This window comes from Ursus arctos, unplaced genomic scaffold (assembly GCF_023065955.2).
Source record: "Ursus arctos isolate Adak ecotype North America unplaced genomic scaffold, UrsArc2.0 scaffold_22, whole genome shotgun sequence".
Lineage (NCBI taxonomy): Eukaryota > Metazoa > Chordata > Mammalia > Carnivora > Ursidae > Ursus > Ursus arctos.
In genome coordinates, this window is record NW_026622897.1 from 10,449,168 (window position 1) to 10,475,866 (window position 26,699).

Sequence of the window (26,699 nt, forward strand, 5' to 3'; positions counted from 1 at the left end):
CAGAAAACTAACTTGAGAGGGTTTGAATCCTTAGCTAAAGGTCACTTAATTTTAGGCTTCTTGACTCCAAACCCAGTACTTCCCCCGTTTCAATGTGGCTCACTTCCTTCAGTGTGCACACTCTTCAGTGCTTCCATTTCTAATGAATATTAGGTTCATCTAACATTGTTTGTTTTTACTATTTCCCTACTACTGAGCATTTCAATAATTTCGCTAGCTATTATAAATAACTCTGCTACAGATATTTTATAATTATAAGTTTGCTCTTCTTATGAATTACGTATATGGGATGCATTTTTTGGTGTGATCATTTTCATGGCTCTTACAAAAAAAAAAACAAAAAAAACCCGAAACAAAACACAATTTACACTTGTACCAGCAACTAATTCCCACCAGTCACACTGATGCTGCATTTTATCATTTATCCCTATACATGTTTATCTGATATGTGTTAAATGGCCCCTTATAATTGTTTTCATTTGGATTTCTTTAATTACTTTTGAGGTTTAGTGCTCCAGATGTGGGTTTATGCTGGCTTTCCTGGTGTATGAATTGCCTGTGTGTGGCCCAGGCTATGTCTCCACCAGGAATCGGGTTAGAATGACTCAATATATTTTGGACATTAAACTTTAAATATGCAGCTGTATTTATAGCAAACATTTTTCTTATTCTGTTACATCTCTTTTTGTCTTGGTTTCGTGGAATTTCATTATTGCACAGTTTTACATTTTTATGTAATTCTACACATCATTATTTTTTACTTTGAATTTCTCCCATGTTTTAAATCATAAAGAGAAATAATCTCCTTATCATTGGAAAAAGCATTCTATTTCTTTTTTTTTTTTTGGAATATGATTTTTAATTCTGATACACATGGGCACATGAAAAGTCCCTTGCTTTTGAGGAACGCGAGGGTGTACGTCAGGAACAGGGTTGTTATAAACCTTTTTGCTAGTCTTCCAAATCAGTTGTTCTCTGCAAGTGGTCCCAGACCAGCAGCATCACATCACCTAGGAATTTGTTACAAATGTAGATTCTCAGGGTGCCTGGGTGGCTCAGTCGGTTAAGCGTCTGCCTTCGGCTCGGGTCATGATCTCAGGGTCTTGGGATCGAGCCCCATGTCAGGCTCCCTGCTCAGTGGGGAGCCTGCTTCTCCCTCTCCCTCTGCCTCTCTCTCTCAAGTAAAATAAATAAAATATTTTTTAAAAATGTAAATTCTCGGGCTCCGTCCCCCACCTACTGAATCAGAAGCCCTGGGGGTAGGGCTTCTGAGTAACCTGTGTTCAAGAAACCCTCCAGGTGGCTCTGACACAGTCTCAAGTTTGAGAAGCACTGTTCTTAATCACTCCTCATGCACTGTAACTTGGGCACGAACTCAGCCATGATGACACTCCCTTCCTACTTTTAATTAATTGGTAGTAGAAAGCATCTGCCTTTACCGGATAGTTCCCTTGGAGCCCACAGAGCATCATTTATTTGGTTTATCAGAATGTCTAACTATAATGTCCCCTCCATCCCCACCCCTTATTAGTGTAGCCAATTATAAGCCCGTGCTTTCAATTTTCAGTTTTGCTTGGAACCACACTCCGCTCATACCTTCACTACGACTTTATACTCTTCAAGGTTTGCAAGAACTATTCTTCCAGTTTCCCTCCTGGGTTATTAGCTTTGAGACATTGTGTGTACTTTCCCTTTGCTTATGGAGAATTTCCGAGCTATGCTTTCTGATCATTTCCTGCTCTCCTGGGTCTATGCCTCGTGGCTTCAGTGCTGATCTTTTTCTCTCTCCCAAGGTCAGTTTTGAAGCACCTTCAATAACAAATATAAGATAGGCAAAAGACAACATTCTTAAAGTCCTGAATTTTAAAATATCAGAAGAAAACCTCAGAAATTTTCAAGAAAAAAAAATAGAAACTATCAGTGTTGCTGACTAGGAACCATTAGCTGTACAGGAGTATTTTGGAAAGTCAGAATGCTGATGGTGTCACAGGAGATGATCCAGGTTGTGGTCCTAGCTCTCGATAGCCACAAAGTGAATTTCATCAGTTTATCTGGAGTTTATCTTGGGTCAGTCTCCCAAGAAGCTAGCCAATTAGAGTCAAGTTACCAACACTGTTTGAGATGCACTTCTAGGACCCTCCTTTCTCTGATCTATTGCATCTCCCATTCCCCCCATCCACGAAGGCACATTTAAGTAATAAGCCATTCTTGCTCTGCCTAGTCTAAGCAGATGTCACTGTCCGTAACTCAGCCAGCCTCTGCAGTCTGAGATGGAGGCTCTGGGATAGGAGCCGTATTCCTCCCAGAGCCAACACCTGCTCCAGAGCCTGATAGCTGGAGAAAGCTCTATCCAAAGGGTGGTCCTGGGAACCAAAAACTACCTTAAGAATGTTCCATAGTGCATCACAGGCATTGACCTGGACAGCCCAGTGATGTTGCAAAACTACCTAGCTGGACAGAGGGTGTTTGAGAATGTCCGACCCCACTTGAATCTCTAAGTGGGAAAAGTGCACTCCTATTCCATGCTTCTAGCAACCAAAAAAGTTAAGTTGTAAACAAGTCAATGCATTTTATAGCAATGGCCCAGGCCTCTCATCACCCTTTTCCAGTTTGCTGCTATTCTTATCCCCTCAACAGCAATGGCTCAGACTCCACCCCAGACATTCGCATTCTAAAGCTCCTCAGGTAGCCCCGCACTCTCAGAGGGTCCCTTGAGATGCAGCCCACAGAACAAGAAGCCCCAGGTGTCTTCCCAGAGGAGTCCCGGGGGATTGCAGATATTTACTACCCGGATCAGTTCTGCAGCCATACCTACATGGAGGCATGCAAAGATTTAGTCCCCGGACCTGAAAAACAGGGCACAACAGAGAGAGCCAACTCTGTGGGCAGGTAGCCCCCTTCAGTAGGTAATTAAGCAGAAGTGAGGACAGAGCCACTGTACCCACAAGTTCTGCTCCTCATGTCATTTGTGGAAGCTTCGGGACAATCTTAACTCCCCACATACTGTAAGATAATTTAAAACAATTTCCTGTTTTCCAAACAGCTACAAATCCTAACTATTTATAGCCAGGACCTATGATTCTGGGGAAGGGAAGAAATGGGTCATGTCATTTTTGAGACATACCCCTGTGGATGGGTTACTTAGGACTCTTGGCCTTCGTCAGGTCTGAGGGCCCTGCAAAGGAGAACTTAGTTAACGTGTCAGCCAGTGCTCACTCAGGGACAGGTCCGGGTAGCTGGGCCACCAGATCACCTGCAGAGAGCATTCTGACCCAAATTCAAGGGGTTCTGAGATTTGTAGGGGGGTAAACAACACTGAGCATGGTACCCCCTTCGTAACGGGCACTGCAGGCCTTCTCTGGCCCTCTCCCCAGAAATAGAGATTTAGGCATCACAGAATGATGTTAGATATCACTCTTTGGGGGATGACTACCCTGGTTTGAGGTCATCTATACATGGATCACACTTATGGAAAAGAAATACAGTTTGCTTTGGTAATGGCCACTAATATCTGACATTAACATAGCGTTTCCTAGTTAAACATTTTGCTTTGGCAGCAAACAGCAGTCAGTAAACAAGCCATTGTCAATAACATAAATAAATGTGGCAGACTTCATGACCAGGCTGGTTTTGTTGTTTTTGGTTTTGTTTTGTTGTTGCTGTTTTTATTGTTATTTTTTTAGTGACAGGTGGAAAACAGTCAACTTCAAAGGGATACTCTGAATTTTTAAATGCTGGACAGAGGGTATTTGAGAATGTCCGACCCCACTTGAATCCTACTGTCCAATTTGACAGTGTTTAGAGATTATTCTCCAAAAATGCTTATTCTTGAAATAACCACACATCTCACCTGACGTATTTTATGAACGCAAGAAGAAAAAAAAATGATCCATAATTTCATGCAGAACCCTGTAAGTTTTCCTTCAGTACTTGAGTGCTATTCATATTTGCTCTGTAATCGTATCATTTCTGCATCACCGTCCTGGCAGATGGTTCCCTACTCAACAGCATTCCCTTTGTTCTTCCTTGCTAATAGAATCATTCCTTTCCTTGGGTGGTTCCTTCCGAGCCCAAGAAATGAATCATGATTAGCCTATGATCTCATCCTCTTTGCCAGTGATTGGTTTAGGTGGCATGAACACTTGGTGTAATCTGGCCAATGAGAGATGAGGAGAAATTTACATGGGGGCTTCTGGGAGGGATTTCTGCACTCTCAAAAGAAAGGGAGAGGGTGAAACCAATTTCTTTTCTACCTTTGAATATTACGGAATGAGGATGGGATGCTTGAAGTTTCCATCTTGCAGCCATGAGAGGACAGACCTGAGGACAAAAAATAAAAACCATATGGAGGATGGCACAGGGTAACCGTGCCCTTTTGGCCATTGTTTTAACCATTTTGGAAGCACTCTGATTCCAAGTCTGAGAGAGTAAAGTCCTTGTAATTTAAGCCAGCTGTCTCCAAAATGGAAGAAAGAAGATAATAGAACATTGATTTCAACTTAACACACAAAATTTTAAAAGTATGTTTAAAATACAAATTGAAATCAGTGGCTTTACTTAGTTCATCATTTGCTAGACAGCTGTGTCTCCCAGTGGGACCCTGGAGACAGGAGTGGGAGTTCTAGAAACCAGAATGGTGCTTCCCTCCATTTTTTTTGGTTTGCTTTCAGTATATTCTAACAGATTGTAATTTACACCATGCCCAGTTAAGTAGGTACAAGAATTATACTATCCTAAAAGAACTTTTTCAAAACTTTGAGAGAGTATTTTTAAAACAGATGTTTGAAATGTTTTCATTGTTATTTTGTTGCTAAAAATTATGTCAGTGTGTCATCACCCATAAGAACATAAAGTTATCCAATTTTTTTAAAAAAATATTTATTTATTTTAGAGAGAGAGAGAATGTGGGTGCGTGAGTGGGGTGGGGGGGCAAGGGAGAGAATTGTCAAGCAGACTCCCCCGCTGAGCAGCTAAGCATGATGAGCTGGCCTGGGGCTGGATCCCACCACCCATGAGCTCAAACCTGATCCGAAACCAAGAGCTGGGCATTCAACTCACTGAGCCACCCAGGACCCCCTAAAGTTATCCAACTTAAAAAAAAAATTAAAGGAACATTTTGGTAGGTTTTGGACCCATTTGTTAAAAGTAAAAACTAAAATTTCAATTAGTATTTAAGAACAAAGATTTTCATTAGGAAAGTTTGAATATATTGCCCAGTTTTACAATTCAGGTATGGATTGAAATAGGGTATCACGCTTTAGAAAGCAGACTCAGTTATGAACTTTTATGAATATTTGTGACAGATCACTTTCTACTCCCAACAACCACTAAAATCTAATATAAAAACAAAAAACTCAAAATGAGACCTCCAAGTAATTTTCCAAGAATTTCAAAATAATATTTTTCAAGTTTTAAAAAGATATAGCAGAGTGCTCCTGCTCAAAATATCAGCAATAAAGTATAATAATCATTTAAAAGATTATTTTTAATATATTGTTAAAAATCTATTTTTGTATATATTTACAGATTATACAGATTACATTGGTACAATACTATATATACTCTATATATAAGTAAGCATATGTATTATATAAATTGTTGAGTGCATTCTCAGACATCTTTACTCTTGGGCATGTACAGTACAAAAATCTATAAAACCACTGGTTTAAGCTACTTTTTTAAATGGGTCATCTTTTATTTGCAATCAAAATATCCTCATGTAGTGCTTTACTTAGAAATGGCTTTCACATACACTTTTTTTTTTTTTTTATCAATGGACTTTATTTTTGAGAGCAGTTTTAGGTTTACAGAAAATCGAACCGAAAGCACAGAGTTCCCGAACGCCCTTTCATCTCCCCCCAACCCCCGCCCCGCCTGCCCCACCCCTGCAGTTTTCCCTACTACAACACCTTGCACAGCCCGGTATATTTGTTATACTTAATGAGCCAATATTGATACATTATTATTGAACGAAGGGCCAGAGTTTACATGAAGTTCACTCTCTGTGTAGTACATTCGTGTTGGAAAAACCCACTCTTCTCATCCTCCTCCCATGTGTCTCCTTTACTTTCACACAGGACACTTCACTACTGACATGTCTGGTCACCAAATGGGTTGTGGTATCTCCCTACACCCAGGTCAAGGGCTCAGTCCCACAAGACGGCTCCCACCCTCCCTCACATGCCCCCACCTGCAAGTAGTAGGTCGCCAGGTTATTCACAACTTCTGTCTGACTTGCCTACAAATTAGAGGTTCCCCTGACTCCTTTGTCAGATGCAGGGAAACACTTAAATTTACCACTTTATTAAAGGATATGATAAAGGAGACAGAGGAACAGTCAGATGAAGAGATACACAGGCCAAAGTCTGGGACGGTCTTGAGCACAGGAGTTTCTGTCTCTGTGGAGTTGGGGTGCCTCACCCTCCTGGGGTGTGGACGGTTCCCCAACCTAGAAGCTCCTCGAATCCTGCATTGTGATTTATATGGAGGCTTCCTCGTGTAGTCAAGATCGATTGTAACTCCATTTCCCTTTTCTGGAGGGTGGGGGTGGAGGTGGGGCTGAAAGTTCCAAGCTTCTAATCATGGCTTGGTCTTTCTGGAGGTCAGCCCCCATCCAGGAGCCATCCAGGAGCCCACCCAAAGTTGCCTCAATAGGACAAAAGATGTTTCTAGTGCTCTTGTTGGGAAATTACAAAGGTTTTGGGAGTTCTATGTCAGGAACAGGGGGCGGAGGCCAAGATATGTTTTTCTATTATCTTACACTATTCTATGGATTTTGACAAACGTATAATCACACGTATCCATCATTCTAGTATCATACACTATAGTTTCACTGGCCTAAAAATCCTCTGTGCTCTACCTATAAATCTCTCCTTCCTCCTCACTACTGACAACCACTGATCTTTTCACTTTACTCTTTGCCTTTTCCAGAACGTCATATAGTTGGAATGAAAAAATGTGCAACCTTTTCAGACTGGCTTCTTTGACTTAGCAATATGCATGTAAGTTTCTCCATGTCTTTTCATGGCCGGATAGCTCACTTCTTTAAAGCGAATATCTTTTCATCACTGAATAATATTCCATTGTCTGGATGTACTATAGTTTGCTTATCCGTCCACCTCATGGAGAACACTTTAGTTGCTTTCAAGTTTGACGATTAGAAGTAAAGCTGCTGTAAACATTTAGCTGCAAGTTTTTGTGTGGACGTATGTCTTCAACTCCTTTGAAAGAGCACGATTGCTGGATCATATGATGAGAGTATGTTTCGTTCTGTGAGAAACCGCCAAGCCGTCTTCCACTGTGGCTGCCCCATCTTGCGCTCCCGCCAGCAGAGAACGGGAGTGTCCGTTGCTCTACAGCCTCCCCAGCCCTTGGTGTTGTCAGTGCTCTGGGTTTCAGCCATCCGAATAAGTGTGTTGTGGTATCTCCTTGTTGTTTCAATTTGCAATTTCATAATGAAATAGGATGTTGAGCACCTTTTCATATGCTTATGGCCCTTTCGTGTGCATCTTCTTCGGTGAGGTGTCTGCTTAGATTTTTTGTCTGTTTTTAAATTGAGTTGTTTGTTTTGTTATTATTGAGTTTCAGCCGTTCTTTGTGTATTTTAGATTAGATTACAGCCCTTCATCAGATCTGTGTTTTGCAAATATTTTCTCCTAGTCTGAAGCTTGTCGTTTCATTTTCTTCGCAGTGTCTTTCACAGAGCAGAAGTTTTAAATTTATCGAGTATTTTCATGGCTTACGCTTTTGTTGTTGTATGTAAAAAGTCATTGCCAAACCCAAGGTCACCTAGATTTTCTCCTAAGGTGTCTTCTAGGAGCTTTATGGTTTTGCATTTTATATTTACATCTATGATCCATTCTGAGTTAAGTTTTGTGAAAGATGTAACATGTGTATTGAAATTCTTTAATTTTTCTGCATGAGGATGTCCAGTTCCAGCACCATTTGTTGAAAAGACTGTCCTTTCTCCATTTTATTACCTTTGCTCCTTTGTCAAAGAGCAGTTGACTGTTTTGTATGGGTCTGTTTGTGGCCTCTCTATCCTGTTCCATTGATTCATTTGTCTATTCTTTTGCTAATACTACCCTGTCTTTTTTTTTATTTTTTTTTAATTTTTTTTATTTATTTATGTGACAGAGTGACAGCCAGCCAGAGAGGGAACACAAGCAGGGGGAGTGGGAGAGAGAGAAGCAGGCTCCCAGCGGAGGAGCCCAATGCGGGACTCGATCCCGGAACGCCAGGATCACGCCCTGAGCGGAAGGCAGATGCTTAACGACTGCGCTACCCAGGTGCCCCCTACCCTGTCTTTTTAAAAAGATTTTACTTATTTTTGCAAGAGACAGAGAGGGAGAGAGAGGGAGGGGGAGATCGCGAACATGAGAGGTGGGAGACGGGGCAGAGGGAGAAGCAGACTCCTGGCTGAGTAGGGAGCCCATTGTAGGCCTTGATCCCAGGACTCTGGGATCATGACCTGAGCTGAAGGCAGACACTTAAGCAACTGAGCCACCCAGGGGCCCAATACTACCCTGTCTTGGTCACTTGGTTTTATAGTAAGTCTTGAAATCCGGGAGTATCTGGCTCCTGGCTGTGTTCTTCTCTTTCAATATTGTGTTTGCTATTCTGTTTTGTTTTGGGGTTTTTGTTTTTGTTTTTGTTTCCCTCTCTGTATAAAATTTAGGATCAGCTTGTTGATAACACACATACACTTATTGACATTCACAGTAGTTCTGATGCACAGGTATGGAAAATGCCATTTACCCATTCACTGATGAAACTGAGTGAGCCCTGGGCAGTTAGAGAGTTGCCCAGTGTCAGGCCAAGATTCAAATCCAAAGCTTCTGTCGCCAAGCCCCCCCTCACTACTGTATTTCTAGATAGCAGGATTAATTATGTGTATTTGCTGGCTTCAAAATGAGTTGGTTGTGTAGTGCATATTTGGCCTGTGTGCACATCAGTACCCAGCATTTATCAGGGACACGGGTCTGCCATGCAGCAGCCTGCTTACAAGGCTAGAGACACTGGGGCATGGCTGGGAAACTGACAGCTCGTGGTGTTCAGAGGACAGGAAGTGAGGAAGCCAGCAGCCTGGTGGGCCAGAAATGAGAGTGGTCAAGCTGTTAGGATGTGGTTGCCCGAACCTGCCTTCAAACACCAAACCTGCTCCTGGGAACTATCACCAAAATGCTAAGAGACCAAGTAAATTGTCTGTAGGGAGACACGGCTATCCTTTGATTTAAATCCCTGGCTGTTTTGCAAGGACACCTCTAAAGCTGAGTGGAAAATCATTCTCTTATATCGTATATGACATGTGACACACTTCCTAAACCAAGTCTTAAAAAATCTATTTTTCTATATTTGTTCTGATCAGAAAATAATACGGGTGTTAAAGAATTCAAAAGCACAGACAACTAGAGCAAGAAAAACAAAATCACCTGTGTTCTCCTCGCACAGAGATCATCCCATTGCCAGTTTAGTAACTTTGCTCCAGCGTTTGTTCCACTGTATCTAGGGTCTGAAGGTGGTTCTCTTTCAGTACCTCTAATTCATTGTTTTTCGGTGAGCCTGCCGTAATTGAAGGTATGTGTATCTGCGTGTTTTGTTTCCATCTTACCATGGGTGTTTCCTATGACGTTGCATGCTCTGTGCCTTATGAATGGGACCTCCAGTGGTTGCCTTGTGTTCCATCACACGGCTCTGTACATATGCAACAATTCTGCTCCGGGTGGACAATTTGCCATTATAATTCCATATGTATTTATCCATAGCTCTGATTTCAAAATCGTCCTTCCTAAGTAAGGACAAGGATGCTTTTTGTCGTAGGAGGCAGCCCTCTTCAAAGGTTTTGTGTCAGTTTTGTCAAAATGTGTGTGTTTTTTTAACACGTTAATGCCGTATTCTTCCTACCGTGTTCACATCTGAAAACAACTTGAGACACTTATCTTGTCTCTTTTCCATCCATTTGTTTGTTTCTATCCTTCTGATAGTTCTTAGCCAAATATAAGTATTTTCCTGCAGTTAAAATAGTGGTGTGGGATAGTGACCTTTAAAAGGTTGTCCTCAAATGAAAGCTAATCCAAAGAACTCTCCAAAAAAAAACCCCAGAAACCCAAAATAAAACATAAAAACCCGGACTCCATCCAGACTTGTCATTAGTAAGGACCTGCCAGCCAGAATTTGCCAATAGTTTAGATGCTTCTCTGAGAAAGGATTAAATGAGATGACCCAAACACTTTCTCTTCCAATGCCAAGAAATTGGATTTCCTCAATTTGAAATTTACAAATCTAAGTGCCAGAAAATGCTAGTGAAATGGGAAAAAAAAAAACCCAAGCCTCCCTCATCTGTATAAATATTTAAATGTGTATGTGGGTGAATCCTTTCTTTTGCCGATTTAGTGACATTTTATGCCCAGTTTATCAAATCCGTGCAGTCGGTCGCACTGAGTCATTGAAATCACCTAAGACACTATACCAATTATATTTTTATGGCAATGTGTAAACAAATCCTGCAGACACATAGATACATCATGTCTTAGAACAGAGTGGGCGATTCGTCTACTAGTATAATTTGAGAGTCACCAAAAAGCACGCCAACCTCAATATACTTCCCCACAGGCTCAGTCACTCCCATATTACTGATTCATAAAAACATAGCCCTTATTATAAGAAACTATAGACTAAAATCTTCATGCATAAATGCAAAAATGCTAAAAAAATAACACATCAAATCCAGCAATATAAATAAAGAATATAATATATATATGACAAAGTGGGGTTCATTCTAGGAATACAGGTTAGTTTAACATTTGAAATCAATCATTGTGCTCCATCATGCTAACAGAATACAAGAGAAACACAAATGATTATCTCAGTAGATGAGGAAAAAGCAGTTAGCAAAATTCAACATCATCTGTGATAAAAATTCCCCCAAAACTAGGAATAGAAGGGAACTTCGTCAATCTGATGAATGGTGTCTATGAAAAACTGACACCTAACATCAAATCAGCTGGAGTCTGAATACTTTGTCGCTAAGGTGGGAACAAGGCAAGGATGTCCGCTCCTACCACTTGAATTCAGCATTGTACCAGAGGTCCTAATCAGTGCAAGAAAGACAAGAAGAGGAAAGAAAAGACACAAATGCCAGAAAAGGACAAATAAAACATTCTCTATTTGCAGGCAACATGATTGTTTATGGAGAAAACCCTAAGGAATGGAAACAAACAAAACAACTGCTAGAGCTAAAACATAAGTTTAGCAAAGTCTCAGCATACAAGGTCAACATGGTAAAAAAAAAATCAATTATATTTCTGTATGCTGGCTGCAAATAATTGGGAAAATTTTCCATCCATTTCCAATCGTGTCAAAAATAAATAAAATACTCAGGAATAAATTGAATAAAAGACGTGCAGAATATCCATGTTGAGAGTTATAAAACACGACTTGGAGAAGTCAAAGAAATCCTAAACAACAGAGAGATATATCATGTTCATGGAGCAGAAACTCAATAGCATTAAGATGTCACTTCTTCCCGTACTGATTTATGGAGCCAATGCAGACTCAGTGATAATACCAGCAGGCTGTTTTTTAAAAACAGAAAATGACAGGTCCACTCTAAAATTTATACGAAAATGCAAGGGATCTAGAGTGCCAAAACAATCTTAGAAAAGAAGAACAAATCTAGAAGACATACTACCTGACTTCAAGACTTATAAAGCCACACTAATCACAACCAGACATAGACAAAGAGATCAGTGGGGCAGAGTCAGAGTCCCCAAAGAGATCTGTACTTATATAGTCAGTTGATTTTAAACAAAGATGCCAAATAAATTCAACAGGAAAAGGAAAGCTTGTTCAACAAGTGGTGCTGGAACAACTGGATATCTATAGAGAAGAAAAAAAGGTTAACTTTGAATTATACCTTACGCTGTACACAAAAATGAAATTGAGGTTGGTTGTAAACCTAAATGTAAGAATGAAAACAATATTTTTAGTAGGAAACACAGGATAACATCTTCATGACCAGGAAGTAAGTATGTAGACAGGACGCAGAAAGCAATAACCATTAAAGAAAAATATTGGTGACTAAGACTTCATCAGACTGAAACAATTATGTTCATCAAAAGGTTAAGAAAATGAAAAGGCAAGCTACAGACTGGGAAGTATGTTTTCAAAGGACGTATCTCTAGCATACCTACAATGGAATAAAAAAAAGGGTCAAACAAGAAAGACAAATACTGTGTGATGTCACTTATATGTGGAATCTGAAAAAACAAAAACAAAAATGAAACTCAGAAAAAGAGGTCAGATTTGTGGTTACTGGAGGCAGAGGGTGGGGAGGAAGGGGAATTGGAAGAAGGTGGTCAAAAGGCACAGACTTCCAGTTATACAGATAATATAAGATAAGTAAATCCTGGGGATGGGATTACATGATTTCTGTAGTTCACAACGCTGTATGGCATATTCGAAAGCTGCTAAGAGAGTACATCCTAAGAGTTCTCATCACAAGTGAAAAACACTTTTTCTTTTGTATCTATATGATGATAGATGCTAACTAAACTTATTGTGGTCATCATTTCATAGTATCTAAGTGAAGTCCTGATGCTGTACACTTTAAACTCACACCGTGGTATATGCCAGTTATATCTCAATAAAACGGGGCCGGGGGGAGCAAGCAGCCCAATTTTTTAAATGGGTAAAAGAGTAAAACAGACACTTTGCAAAGAAATACATATGGATCAATAAACACATGAAAAAGTGCCTAAAATCATTCATCATCTGAGATTGGCAGATTAAAACCACAATTAGATTAAGCCTACATACCTACTAGAAGGCTGTAAAAGAGAATGACGATGACGATAGCAATGTGGGGAAGAAATGGCATTCTCACACATTGCTAGTGGGGATGGACAATGGTACAACTACTTTGGAAAAGTTGTGAGATCTATCTATATCTATATCTATATATGTATATGTATATATTAAATATACAACTTCACCCAGCACTCCTTCTCCTATTTATTCAAAAGAAGTGAAATATGTGTGTTCAAAACGACTCGTTCATAGCAACCTAATTTCAGATAGTCAGCAGAAACAACCCAATGCCCACCAGCAGTGAATGGATAAGCACATTGGGCTATATTCTACAATGGAGTCCCACTTCGCAAAACAACAAGGTGAGCTGATAAGCACAACCGTGAGGATGAATCTTGTGGACATTACGCTGCGTGAAGGAGACCAGTCACAAAAGAGGCCATATTGTTTGACTCCATTTATAAAATATTCTAGAACAGGCAAAATAAATTGGGATAAGGAGGAGAAAAACCATCGTAGTGGTTCTCTGATGTTAGGAGGTCAGTGAGTGACTGAGGAGGGACACACACAAGTAGAACTTCTGGAGAGACAAAGATCATGATAGAAATGTGGGTTACATACATGTATCTTCTGTCAAAATTGCAAAGTTAAGATTTGTACATTTCAATGTATGTAAACTTTACTTAAAAAAAGAACTGTAGGGCACCTGGGTGGCTTAGTTGGTTGAGCGTGCAACTCTTGATATTGGCTCAGGTCATGATCTCAGGGTTGTGAGAACAAGCCCTGCATCGAGGTCCACGCTCAGCGAGGAATCTGCTTGAGATTCTCTCCCTCTGCCTCTGCCCCTCCCTGTGCTTGCACTCTTTCTTTCTCTCTCTCAAAATTAATAAATAAAATCCTTTAAAAAACTATAAAATAATCATTATTTAACTGGGAACACAGAGTATTTATACATATATATAATAAAATATATATACAATAAAAATGGCAAAATGTTAGTAATTGCTGAGGCTGAATGATGGGCACATGAAGGCTTATTACACTCCTTTCTTTACAATGGCTATGTTTTATACTTCCCATAACAACAAAAAAATTAAAAGTTGTAGCCCTTGCTTTCCCAGACTGTAGTATGGAGGCTAGACAAAGGAGTTGAATTATAAAAAATAGTTTTTGGTCCAGGCTACCTGTGCCCATGTAGGCAAGTCTGTGTACTTCTGGAATTCAGTTTTAGGACCCCCACTCACCTCCAGATAAAACTCACATTCTTCAAATATCAACTTTATTGGCAATAAAGGCAGTCATTTGCTCTTCATCTCCCTCACTCTTCTTTTTTTTCCAGTTGGTTCAGAAATTAGTTGGGAGGGAAGAATGCACTTTATCGGGCCTGTTTGGTTCTATAAGAATCTTACTACTTCCGCCTTGTGGATTGGCCTTGGTGTTGCTGGAGGCGCCTTGCCTTGTCAGTATCAGCCTCCAGAGGTGGGGAAGGGTTCTCTTGGCAGGGTGGTTTTACATAGGAGGCTTCCCTAGAGAGTAGCTTTGTTTTCCCATTTTCCTGTAGTCTCCTCCATCAGGAAACTCGAGACAAACCCTCTTTGATCTGATCAAAGGATGTCTGTAAGAAGCTACACAGCTTCACATTTAAAAAGCATCTTTCTCCCTGGCCCATCAACCCACCAGTGTCCTGGGGCCTTACCTTAATAAATCCTGACCAGCTGACCTGTCAGCATTTCTTAACTAAATATGTAGAGAAGGCTTCCCAAGGTATAATTACAGATCTGGAAGAAACAGAGCCAACAGACTTTGTCAGACAGGTTGGATGACTTGTAAGGATCTACAACCAGGAAGGGGCTCCCAGAACTAGGATTTGGATGTCCTAACTCCCCATTCAAAATAAACAGGCTTATCTACGAAGATGTTTGATTAAAAGGCTTATCTGTGAGGCTCTATTGTTTGAAAGACAAGAAAGAAACCCAATGCAAACTAGTTTAAACCCCAAATGGCATTTATTGGAAGGCTACGGAGTAATTCACAGAATTGAGGACAGATCTCTGGAATCAGGGACACACTGGACACCACAGGGACTGGAATTTTGGGTTCAAATACCCTTAACAGGCTATGTCTTGCCTCTCATTCCCCCTCTTTCTTTCAGGGATAGACCCCAGAAATTCGATGCTAGTTATAACGTCCTTGAGATTACAGATGTGTTTGAAAACTAGAGAGGATTTATAGTTATTCTTACAAACTCATCAGAATTACTTCTATTTTAGTGCACAGATTTTTTTTTCCTTATGAGTATGATCATTGGAAAATTGGCTATTAAAAACCACCGTAAGGGGCGCCTGGGTGGCACAGCGGTTAAGTGCCTGCCTTCGGCTCAGGGCGTGATCCTGGCGTTATGGGATCGAGCCCCACATCAGGCTCTTCCGCTATGAGCCTGCTTCTTCCTCTCCCACTCCTCCTGCTTGTGTTCCCTCTCTCGCTGGCTGTCTCTATCTCTGTCGAATAAATAAATAAAATCTTTAAAAAAAAAAAAAACCACCGTAAAAGGCAACTTCTTGATAATCGTACATCTTTCTTGATAGCAGTGACTGCACTGATCTCCGTCGGCCTCTCGTTGGCTTATTTATTAGATTCCCGCACGAGACGGTCTCCCTCCAGCTTTGGATAGATCACCACCCTTGAGCATCACTGCGTTTTGTATATGTCCCCACCATTAAGGAACTTATACTGAACTTCACTTTCTGCTGTTTGTATTATAAACACAACGGGTAGTTTTTTACATATATTCTGCTCCAGCAACCTACCACTCCGGCTGGGGGGTTGTCGGGAAGGCCATCACGCACAGCTTGCCCGACCCTTGCTGGCTGTGTAAGGGTGCTGGGGCCTGGAACATTCCCTTACATGGAGATAAGGAGACTTCACAGCCTCTGCTGGGCTTATTATCTTGTTTGGGAGAATCTTGTCCTGTTCCGGGCTCGAGGTGTACTCCTTCGTTTGCGTAAGTGCGTGCATTGTCTGGCAGCGTGCCAGCCCTGAGGCTACATCTGTTCCTGGTGGGAGAAAATAAGGTCCTTTGCCTGTAGCACAAGAAGGGTGCACACAGACCATCTCCCTGTATTGGCTGTGGGATGGGACTCAAGTGGGGGACCCGTGCTCATGATTGAACCTGATCTTGGTCTGTCTCTCCTCTGTGTGAATAAATGCCTATGTGAGTCACATCTTTTTTGGTGACCCCAAAACCTGCAAACCATGCAGTGGGTCGCCATCAGGACTGCTGTTCCTGGTGGCAGGCATTGTTATGCTCTGTGACCCTCTGCTCAGTGCAACACCTCCCCTAACAGGTGTCCTTTGCTCAACAGGGTTGCATGTTGGGAGTGTGTGGGATATGCCCTCCCCCCCTCTTGAGAAGCACTATCTTAAGAACATACTTATTGTTTTCATCCCTGGCCAACCCTAGCCCATTACAGATGCTCGTACGCGTTTGTCGAACTGCATTGGCCTGTAATAAACACGACCCCCGCGGGCCTGTTGTGCAACTCTGAAGAGTAGCAGCTGCCCTCCTGGAGGGGTTTCCATGGCACCTTCTCCGGGGACGGAAGAGGTTTCCCTCTTACCCCCACCCTGCTTCCCCAGGAACAAGGATGTCCCCCTGTGAGCTAGCCCACAGCCTAACCACCACTGAGGCTCCTAGAGATGAAGCCACTGACCTACAGAGGACAAGAGCTAGGCTCCCCAGCCCCTCACCTCCACTGCATTTTCCGTGACAAATGCAACTGGGTTTTGCTCGATTCTAGCCAGGTTCCGATCTAGTAGCACACCCAGAAACTTGGCACAGTGGGGCATCTGTAGTTCAGATGATAATGGAAGCGATCAACGGCCAGCTTTTCGGCATAATTCTTACTGGCTTGTCCAGTAAATTAAAATGAGAGGGGCTGAAACACCTGGGGACAGAGTGGAGCCAGCACTGATTGTCAGTTCCAGACCGCCTTGTGCACGGAGTGTTGCACAGGGAGGAGGTGCATGCCTTCCCCTCTTAGCTCCTTAGGTTTTATAGTGGAGACAGCTACGTCTGTGCCCATACACGCCCCATTTCTAGCTCAAAGCTGTCTTCCTTCTCCCTAGCACACACGCATGACTCACTCGCTAGAACAAATCACGGAGTCCAGACATAAACGCATTGCTAGAAGTTTCCACAGGAAGACCCAAAAAGCTGTTTTCCCTGCTCGGGGCAGATGTCAGTCAGCACCCAAGCATTCGGAGAATGTGATGGGAATTGCATATACCCAAAAGTGTGCTGTTAGTGTATTAGCTAGGGTGACCCATTCTTCTAGGCTGTTCAGAAAAATAACAGTCATTTGTGGTGGTTTCCGTCAAATGCTCTATCATTTTGTGTGATGAAGGACAGCCATTTTCTTGAGGGTGGCAGAACATGCAGAGATTTGGGCTGTTCTCCACCCCCCACCCCATCCCCCCCAGAGTGGCTCCATTTCTGTAGCCCTCAGAACGTTAATGGTCTTTGGGCACAGTCAGGCACCGAAGCAGAAGCGGCAAAATGGAACATGAGGGTAACCAAGCAGAGAGGCAGACACAGATGACAAGTGCAATCAGCCCTGTGGACGGAGGAAAGATGAGTGACAGAGCTGTTTGCTCAACGTCCTCCCTGTCCGTCACCTGGTGCCAGATGCCACCTTGGATATCCGGCCTCTTGTTTTTTTTCACCCGAGAACAGAGGCCCTAAGGACACGAAAGCGTATGTATTTTGACATGTCGGAGGAGAAAGCGATAAAATTTTCCTGCCACACGAGGTGAAGGGATTTTTAAATATGTAATTGTTTTCAGCAGTCGCCTTGTTCTAGCACGACCCTTTTATCTACTGCTCTGGAAACGACTTCATTTAGCCAGCTCTCCCCTCGCCCGCCACCGGCGTTTTCCAAGCACGAGCCGCAGGGCTTCGCTTCATTAGCATCTCTGTTTGTGTACCAGCATCATTGATGATATCAGTTATAGCGCTGGGAGCTGGGTTTGTTCATACATCAACCATCATTAGGAACAAACAGCAAACAGCTTTTCTCAGGAGCAAAGCCCGTTTCTGCACTGACAGAGCCGAAGAGATGGAGCTCCTTCTAGGTGCTCTTTACACCTGATACTTGGGCTTTCTCTTCCACTGGCTCCGGTATATTCTCCTGAGTTGAGACGAGTCCCTACAACAGTGGACAAAGGGTTGTTCATAAGATTCACAAGCAGTATCCTTCTCACAACCAGGACTTGGGAGTCCCAGAGTTATCTTTCTGAGAATCTTAGCTGTATTGGGTTGTTGTGATGTCATGGACAATCTCATCTGTGGCATCCTGAGGCTAAGTGAAGTCTGGGTTGTCAACATTTCAATTTATATAGCTGATTTTTTTAAGTATATATTTGTAAAAAGCTCTATAGTAGATCTGCTCTCTAATCAATGATGGATTTTAACAATAAAGATCAAACTAGGGGTTCCTGGGTGGCTCAGCCGATTAAGTGTCTTGAGTTCAGCTCACGTCATGATCTCAAGGTCCTGGGATTGAGCCCCACATCAGGCCCCGTGTCGAGCTCTGTGCTCAGCAGGGGTTCTGCTTGTTCCTCTCCCTTTGCCCCCCACCTCGTGTGTGTGCTCGCTCTCTCTCTCATATAAATTAAATCTATGGACTCTGAGAAACAAACTGAGGGCTTCAGAGGGGAGGGGGGTGGGGGAATGGGATAGGCTGGTGATGGGTAGTAAGGAGGGCACGTATTGCATGGTGCACTGCGTGTTATACGCAACTAATGAATCATCGAACTTTACATCAGAAACCAGGGATGTGGGGCGCCTGGGTGGCACAGAGGTTAAGCGTCTGCCTTCGGCTCAGGGCATGATCCCGGCGTTGTGGGATCGAGCCCCACATCAGGCTCCTCTGCTATGAGCCTGCTTCTTCCTCTCCCACTCCCCCTGCTTGTGTTCCCTCTCTCGCTGGCTGTCTCTATCTTTGTCAAATAAATAAATAAAATCTTAAAAAAAAAAAAAAAGAAACCAGGGATGTACTGTATGGTGACTAACATAATATAATAAAAAAATAATTAAAAATAAATAAATAAATAAAATAATGAAAAAAAAATCTTAAATAAAAGTTCAAACCACTCTATTGCTAGCATTTGAGGCATGTAATTAAGAACAATTCCAGGTAGTGTCGGCTTTCTCAGGTGAATTTCCTGGGGTTTGATTTGAGTGCCGAGAGAGCAGATTCTGAGGAGTTGGACTGTGGATGTAATATCATCGAGTGGAGTCCAGCAGCTCCTTCATCTTCCCAGTCACCTAAAGGTCGCATTGCCAAGCAATCCATCGATTACTGAACTGTCAATCCGTTTTTACCAACTAACTCATATTTGCATTGTGGTTGATTGGTTTCTTAGGCCAAGACCATTGATAAACCAAAAATGGCTCCAATTTTGGGGGATTCCATAAAACACACAGAGACATGGCCAAACATCTTACTTCCTATCTTTCTGGTTTATCTTTGATCATCTGTAAATGGTGGTGGAACATTTTATCTGTGATCTGCACTGTCTTATTAATAAGTGACCCAAAGGATTAGCGATGTTTTTCCAGTCTGATGCCTCCCATACCATAATAATGACAGGCACAAGTCTTCCTTCTGCCAACAGACCACATCTGTTTTGAACTCTTCCTTTTATATGTGGTTCAAGCAGATCGCTGAAGTAGTGAGGCTGAAAGCCTGCAGGCCAAATGTAAAAGCCATCCTTAGGGAGCACATTCCCAACCCTAGGGGAAAGCCTGGTGTGGTGCAGAACTCTCTTTTGCAATTTACTAGTTGCTGGAGTAGCTCTCCTCCCCATGGAGAAGCTGGTGCTTGGAGACAAGCGATGTTTGTGTTCTCTGCCAGGATATCACAGCTCAACCTCTGGTGGATGTGATGTCTGCCACAGATTTGCAGGCTTGTCCTTGCAACAAGGCTTGATTTTCTGAGGTTATCTGATGCATCCTAGATTTGATGTCTGCAATTCAGCTAAACTGCCAGCAGGCAAAAGTGGTCCAGGCAAGCACTTAGCTAACTTTTTCTGCAAAGAGGGATAGTAAATATTTTCAGCTTTGTGGGATATATGGTTTCTGTTGCAACTACTGAGTTCTGCCATTGTAGAGCAAAAATTTCTACAGATAATGAGTGTGGCTGTGTTGCAATTAATTTTATTTACAAAAATTGGCAGTGGGCTAAATTTCATCCATGGGTATAGTGTGTCAACACTTTCCTGCTCTATAGGAGTTGTCTGTTAAGTTTTTTTTTGTTTGTTTGTTTTTTAAAGATTTTATTTATTTATTTAACACAGATAGAGACAGCCAGCGAGAGAGGGAACACAAGCAGGGGGAGTGGGAGAGGAAGAAGCAGGCTCATAGCGGAGGAGCCTGATGTGGGGCTCGATCCCATAACGCTGGGATCACGCCCTGAGCCGAAGGCAGACGCTTAACCGCTGTGCCACCCAGGCGCCCCGTCTGTTAAGTTTTTTGATTGTGTATACTATCAGTAAAAACAAAACATTTAAAAATACATATCCCCAACAGCACGCATATGAATAGAACTTTTTAACAAATGAGTTATAGGGGCGCCTGGGTAGCTCCATCAGTTAAGCATCTGACTCTTGATCTCAGCTCAGGTCTTGATCTCAGGGTCATGAATTCAGGCCCTGCATTAGGCTCCCATGCATGGAGCCTACTTAAAAAAGAGAGAGAGAGAGAGAGATGCAATAATGCTTTCAACTATAATTTTAATTGAAATAACTTCTTACTGGCATCACCTAAGATTTAAGAAATAAAAGATTTAAGATTTAAAAATGCAATATATACTGAGGTCTAGGTTCACAGTTAATGATTGTGGAATTAAATCCGTAATTCAAATAGTCTTCTTGATAACTTCAAAGCTTTTTTGGTAACTCACTGGACCCAAATACATCTTAATTTTATTTTGTAACGTTGCTGGCAAAGAATTCAAACTATTTTTCGACTTCAACGAACTCATGTTGTTTGCCCTGTGCTAGGCAATATCCTAAGTGTTTAAAAAATATTAACATATTTAATTTTCATAAAACCCCTGTGGGGTGGGTACTATTGTTATCCCCTTTTTACATGTTTGAAAACTGTAGCATCAAGAGGTTAGGTTGCTTGCTCGAAGTTACACAGTTGCTAGGTGGATGGTTCCAGAATTCTTATTCCTGCCTACTGAACCAAGCTGCCTCTCCTACTTTCTGCTTTTCCTTTCTACGTGTACTGTTGCAATTAAAGTTCAGTGCACACTTTCTTTTCAGGACTATTTTAAGTTACTTGTCTATTTAGGGTAGAGTGACCTTAGGGAAAACTAATGGAGTCACTGTTATGGGTTGCACCGAGTTCCCCCAAACAATAGGTTGAAGTCCTAAGTCCCAGTATGTGTAAATGTAACCATCTGTGGAAATAGGGTCATTGAAGATGTAATTAGTTAGGGTAAGGTCATACTGGAGGTGGGTGGGTCTTTAATCCAATAGTCTGATGTCCTTAGAAGAGAAGAGACATAGACACAGGAGATGTGGTAGCGGACAGCCAGTGACAAAGGAGGTGGAGATTGGAGCTATGGAGCTACCAGCCAAGGCACGGGAGGGTTGCCAGCCAAGAAGAGGGTCTAGAAGAGGCAAAGAAGGGTTCTCCCAGCATGACCCTGCTGACATTTTGATTTTTGATTTTAGCCTCCAGAACTACGAGAAAATAAATTTCTGTTGTGCTAAGCCACCTCGTTTGTGGTCCTTTGTTATGGCAGCTCTAAGAAACGAATACTCTCCGTTGTCATGTCCAAAATGAACTGAATGTGCCCTTTGTGCACCAGTAACACTATTGCGCCTCTTCTACTAAGTTCTGTTTTCAAATAATAGCATTTCAGTCTATAGTCTTCTCCATCATCCAAGCTAGAGACTTGGATTTATCTTATACTTGCCTCATCCTTCACACCGTATGAGCCACCAAACTGTGTTAACTCTATCCTCTCTTCAACTTTCCTTCTAACATCTTGGCCATTATGACAACTTCCAAAGTCATTCTTTTTCTTCACCTTTCTTCTCTTTCCAATGAACTCTTGTTATCTGCTACAGCAATCTATCTATCTTACTAAAGTACTTATACTAACAAAGCTACCCTTTCTTGCATGATACCCTTGCACCTAGAAATGTACTAAGTTCTTTCACATGGTTCGATCTTCACATTAGGTGGTAACTACTGTCATCTTCATTTTAAGAATACAAAAAGTGGTGCCCAAGTTCGGAAGCTGTCAAATGTCAGAGTTGGAACGTGAAGTCTTCATCACTGTGCTATACTCCTGTAGCACACCACAGCACCTCCTTAAAATAGGAAATACTGGAATGGCATTCAGGCCAACCCTAAGCTTTGATTCCCTACACATTCTTCTATAACCCTCTGCTTCAGGCACACCAGGCTTCTCATTGTTCCCGGAACATGTGCGTTCACTTTCCTACCTTTGTGGCTTTAATTATGCAGTTCCCTCAATTTAAACACCCAGCAATTTTTCACTACCCACAACTCTTTGCATATCTCAGCGCCAATCTTACCAATGACTTTTTTCCCCACTACCCCAAGTCAGAATTACCTGCTCCTTCCACTGGATTGCCTGCTTAGAACTTAGGCTCTTCCACCTTGCTAGCCATTTACAGGTGTCTTTCTCCTATGGTCTTGCCTGCCTCAAATCGAGGATGTCATTTAATTTTGTTTTTTGTTTTTTTTTTTTGCTCCCATCTTTATAACAGTGTCTTAGTAACTATTGGTTTAAATTGCTAATAACAGCAATAGTAATCATGACAGCAATGTTAGCAAGGCTTTGCTAGGCATTGATACTCAACAGTTTCAGTAATAATTGAAAAACAAAGTTTTTAAAATTAAAAACATTGTAACAGTTTTTTTCCCATATCTCTAATGTAATGTGAGAAGCTTCACTTGAAATACGTATCCATTTCTATTCAGTCTGATGCTCTGTGTGATAGATTCATTTGTTATGTGGTAACATCAAAATCTGTCCAGTATCCTGCAGAAATAAAATGTACCCGAAGGTGAGACGTGGTAGAATGGATACCCATTTTCTTTCTTACTCTCCAGAAGATAGTCCCTTTGCTCCTGGATCTTGAAGCAGATCTGCTCTGTGAGTGATTTTAGGTTATGTCCCAGCTTGTTTGGACCTAACCTAGGACTCAGTTACATTTCATGATAGGAGATGAGACTCAAGTTGGAAACAGTACCTGCACCTCACTGCCTTCGCCGTCCTGACAGCTTAAACCCAGCCCTCAATTATCCTGGAGTCTCAGAGAACTGACATAAGATCAAATCCCAGGCTTCTGGGCAAGCAGAAGGAACCTAAAGAAGAAAACAGGGAAGAAACTAAATGAGCCCCATGGGAGGTCAAGCCAGAGTGGACATTCTGGCGAAGTGGCAGAATAACTTTCTGCTTAAATAAGAAACTACTTAGAAGTCAGTTGCATGTGAATGATTAACCAGAATGGTTGTCAATGTGGGTGCCTTCATAAAGAACAGACTGAAAAAAACGATTAGGAAGTAATTAAAACAGCATGTCGCACGGAGAAATGTGATGCACAGTGATCACACTTCCCTCTTGGACTTCTTAATTTTTTTTTCAAGCTGGAAAAATATGCTTGTTTCTGCCCATAATTTGAAATATCTAGGATGTTGAATTTATTGGCAGAAAGTGTACTTACCATCTAATCAGAGAAATCTTAAAGGGAAAAGAGTGCTGTACATATCAGAGGTCCCCTAGAGACTCAACTGCTCATAACACTGCATGAATGGGGAGAAAGTGCCATATTCCCATTAAATAGCAACACAGTTGGTTAAAGAATGAACAAAAAGCAGCATTTCTTCATTAGTGTCATTGCAGGAAGCTGATGCTGTGAAAGCTGGAGGCCATCAAATGGGATATTGCAGCAATAAAACAGAATGAAAAAATGAAATGCTCCGTTCTCTTGTCAATCTCATATGCTTGTCTCTTTCTTTTTAATATACCAGGCACTACCCTGGTAAGCTAATGCATATTTGCGGTTTTGTTTTGTGCTTGGTAATTGTGCTATGGGCACTTATTCATCTGACAGAATTTGCTTTAAATGAAGGAAACTGGCAGGTTGGAAGAAAAAAACCCAATGTTGCCAAATCACCAATTAAGGAAACTGCCAGAGGGCAACCTGGTCCTAAGATTCATATCCGTGAAAATGTTATAATGATGCTGCACTTCAAAAGACATTTGAAGAGAGACATAATGAAGGACAGAAGAAAGGTGGATTACAGGGGGGAAGATATAGGACTGCCAAGTTTAAACCACAAAGATAGATACAATGGGGTCCAGTCATTTTTGCAAGATTTTGGACATCTAAACAGCAAACATATTCAATCGTGATGCAGTTGACAGGAAGCCTGATTGTTCCTCTGTAAATGGGGGAAAGTCAGCCTCATAATCAATTCTGTTCAAAACTCTTTTATTCTGAAGGTATATCACCTTAATAGGCAGTAGGGATATGAAAACGAAGAAGCCTTAATCCTGGCCTACCCTCTTGGGTCTCAGTGTGGCAAAGGAAGAGGCACACAGGTTAATTGAATGAAGCCCCAAAGGACAAAGCAAAATGTTCCTCTAGTTTTCCATTGAGTCACCCATTGGCCACCCATCAGTATCAGGATGACCCTTCTGTCTCTGTCTGCCTCATTGTTCTTCCCTACAGTATCCTTGGTTTGGTTCCATTTCTCCGATTTCCCCCCAAGACCCAGATCCATCTGGAGGGGCAATATCCAATCCTGAATGTTTGGAATTGCTAAGAGGTTTTCATTCCTTCACATTCATAAATATATATATTCTTTTTTTTTTTTTTTTTTTTTGCTACTGTGATCCCTTCTCAGGGTAAACCTCAATGAATTATTGTATTAGCCATGTCCTTGTTTCTTTACTCTGTTTTACTGAAGACCCCTTCCCAAGAAAGTATGCAAGAGGAGGGTGCCTGTGTGGCTCAGTTGGTTAAGGGTCTGGCTCTTGGTTTTGGCTCATGTCATGATCTCATGGGCCCAGGGATGGAGCCCGTGTTGGGCTCTGGGCTCATTCTGCTTGAGATTCTCTCCCTCTATGCCCCCCTCTCTTTCTGAAATAAATAAATCTTAAAAAAAAAAAAAAAGTATACAGGAGGGAAAAGATGAGGGAAGAAAGCCCCATCTTGTCATGCATCAAAATGGTGGTGTGAACAATGTCCTGTGAAATTCCTGAGAATTTGGGGGTGATTTCTGAGGAATTATTGAGACCTACCTTGGTGTGGTCAGCAGTCCAAACCTCTCATGTCAGTAACTCTGCTCTATCCTGCTTCCAAGACCTGCCCTAAATCACCTGGCCCTGGCTCTAAACTACCAAAAATATCCTTCCCTGATTTCCCTCCTCTGAGATACCGCTAAGGCTGTCAAAATGGTACTCTCCTTAATTTCATAAACTTAGCTTTGCATGATTGGAAGTTTTTTCTGGTGGTCTTTTTGGGGATTGACAGAACAATTCAATAATCTTCCATAAAGACAGATGTCTTGGCTACCTGGTAATTTCTGTAGTCATACGGTCTGTGTAAAAACATGTCTTTTTTCTCTTAATGTATTTGAGGATAGGAGCCAGAAATACAGCAATAGCCATGACTGAAAGGTCATGCATCTTACACACTAGTAAAGCATGTGTAAAGGAAAGCATTCCTCTGAGTGGTCCCCAGAGACCCATGGGGGTGGCACTGATATTGTACAGACTGGAGCTGAGATTTGAGTACAGCTTGGAGTAAGGTTTTGTGACCTCACCTTAGTCCCTGGGCTCTAGAAACCAAGGTTCCTCCTAGAAAAAGAGCTTAAATCAAGTCAGTGCCTGGGGAACAGATACACACCGAATTATCTGGCAAACTGGGAGCAGAAGGACCCTCTAAGGGAGCCAAACTACAGAGAAAGGCACGGAAGTTCATTGTGAGGTGTGAAGACCCAGTGACTGAGCATCCATGTCTAGGTCAACACACGTGCAGGTGTGTGCAGCCCTTGGTTCCTGAACTTATCCGCACCCAGTCATCCTGGGGCACAGCGCGCTCTGGAAGTATGCATAACTGAAAGAGCCATCTCACTGGACTTAGCAACACTTTGGGGCCCCAAAACCCTGCTGTGGTTGTTCCCCACGTGAGAGAAACCCAGGAAAGATGTTTCCCTGGTCCAACGCTTGGCAGAACGGGGTTGAGGCACAGAAGATGGGAGCAAAGGGGGCTGAGCATCTTAAACCTACAGGACAGAGGCCCACGAAGAGGGTGACCCTGAAACATGAACATATGTCACCACTTCCCCCACCCCCAGAGACTCCCAGAAGGGCTTTGGGGCTGCAATTTCACAAGGAACCTGAATTACTTTTATGAATTATCAAAACCAAGAATTAACAGGATTTGGGGATGAATCTTAAGGAACCCCAAGCTTGAGTTCACGGGCTGGTGACACTTGGAGAGATCTGAGTCACATCACACAAAATCACTGATTTCCTGTAGGAGTCTTAGTGGAAGGGAGGTAGCTGGGGTGGTGGCTGTGCATGCCAATGCAGGAGATGACCGAACATATTTGTCTCAATCCGGATCCCTTTTGCCCATTGAATTCTTACTCTCCATGGACTGATCATACTGGAGAAGCAAGCAGTCGAAAGCTTAAGGAAGTCTAGAATAAAAGAAGCCAGTGGTAACTGGACTGGGCACAGAGACACGTTTGTGGCAGAGATATGTAACCTGAAAGGTCAGGTAAAAGAGTGTGATCACTGTCTTGGGTTCTCTATGTCTGAGCACATCCACTC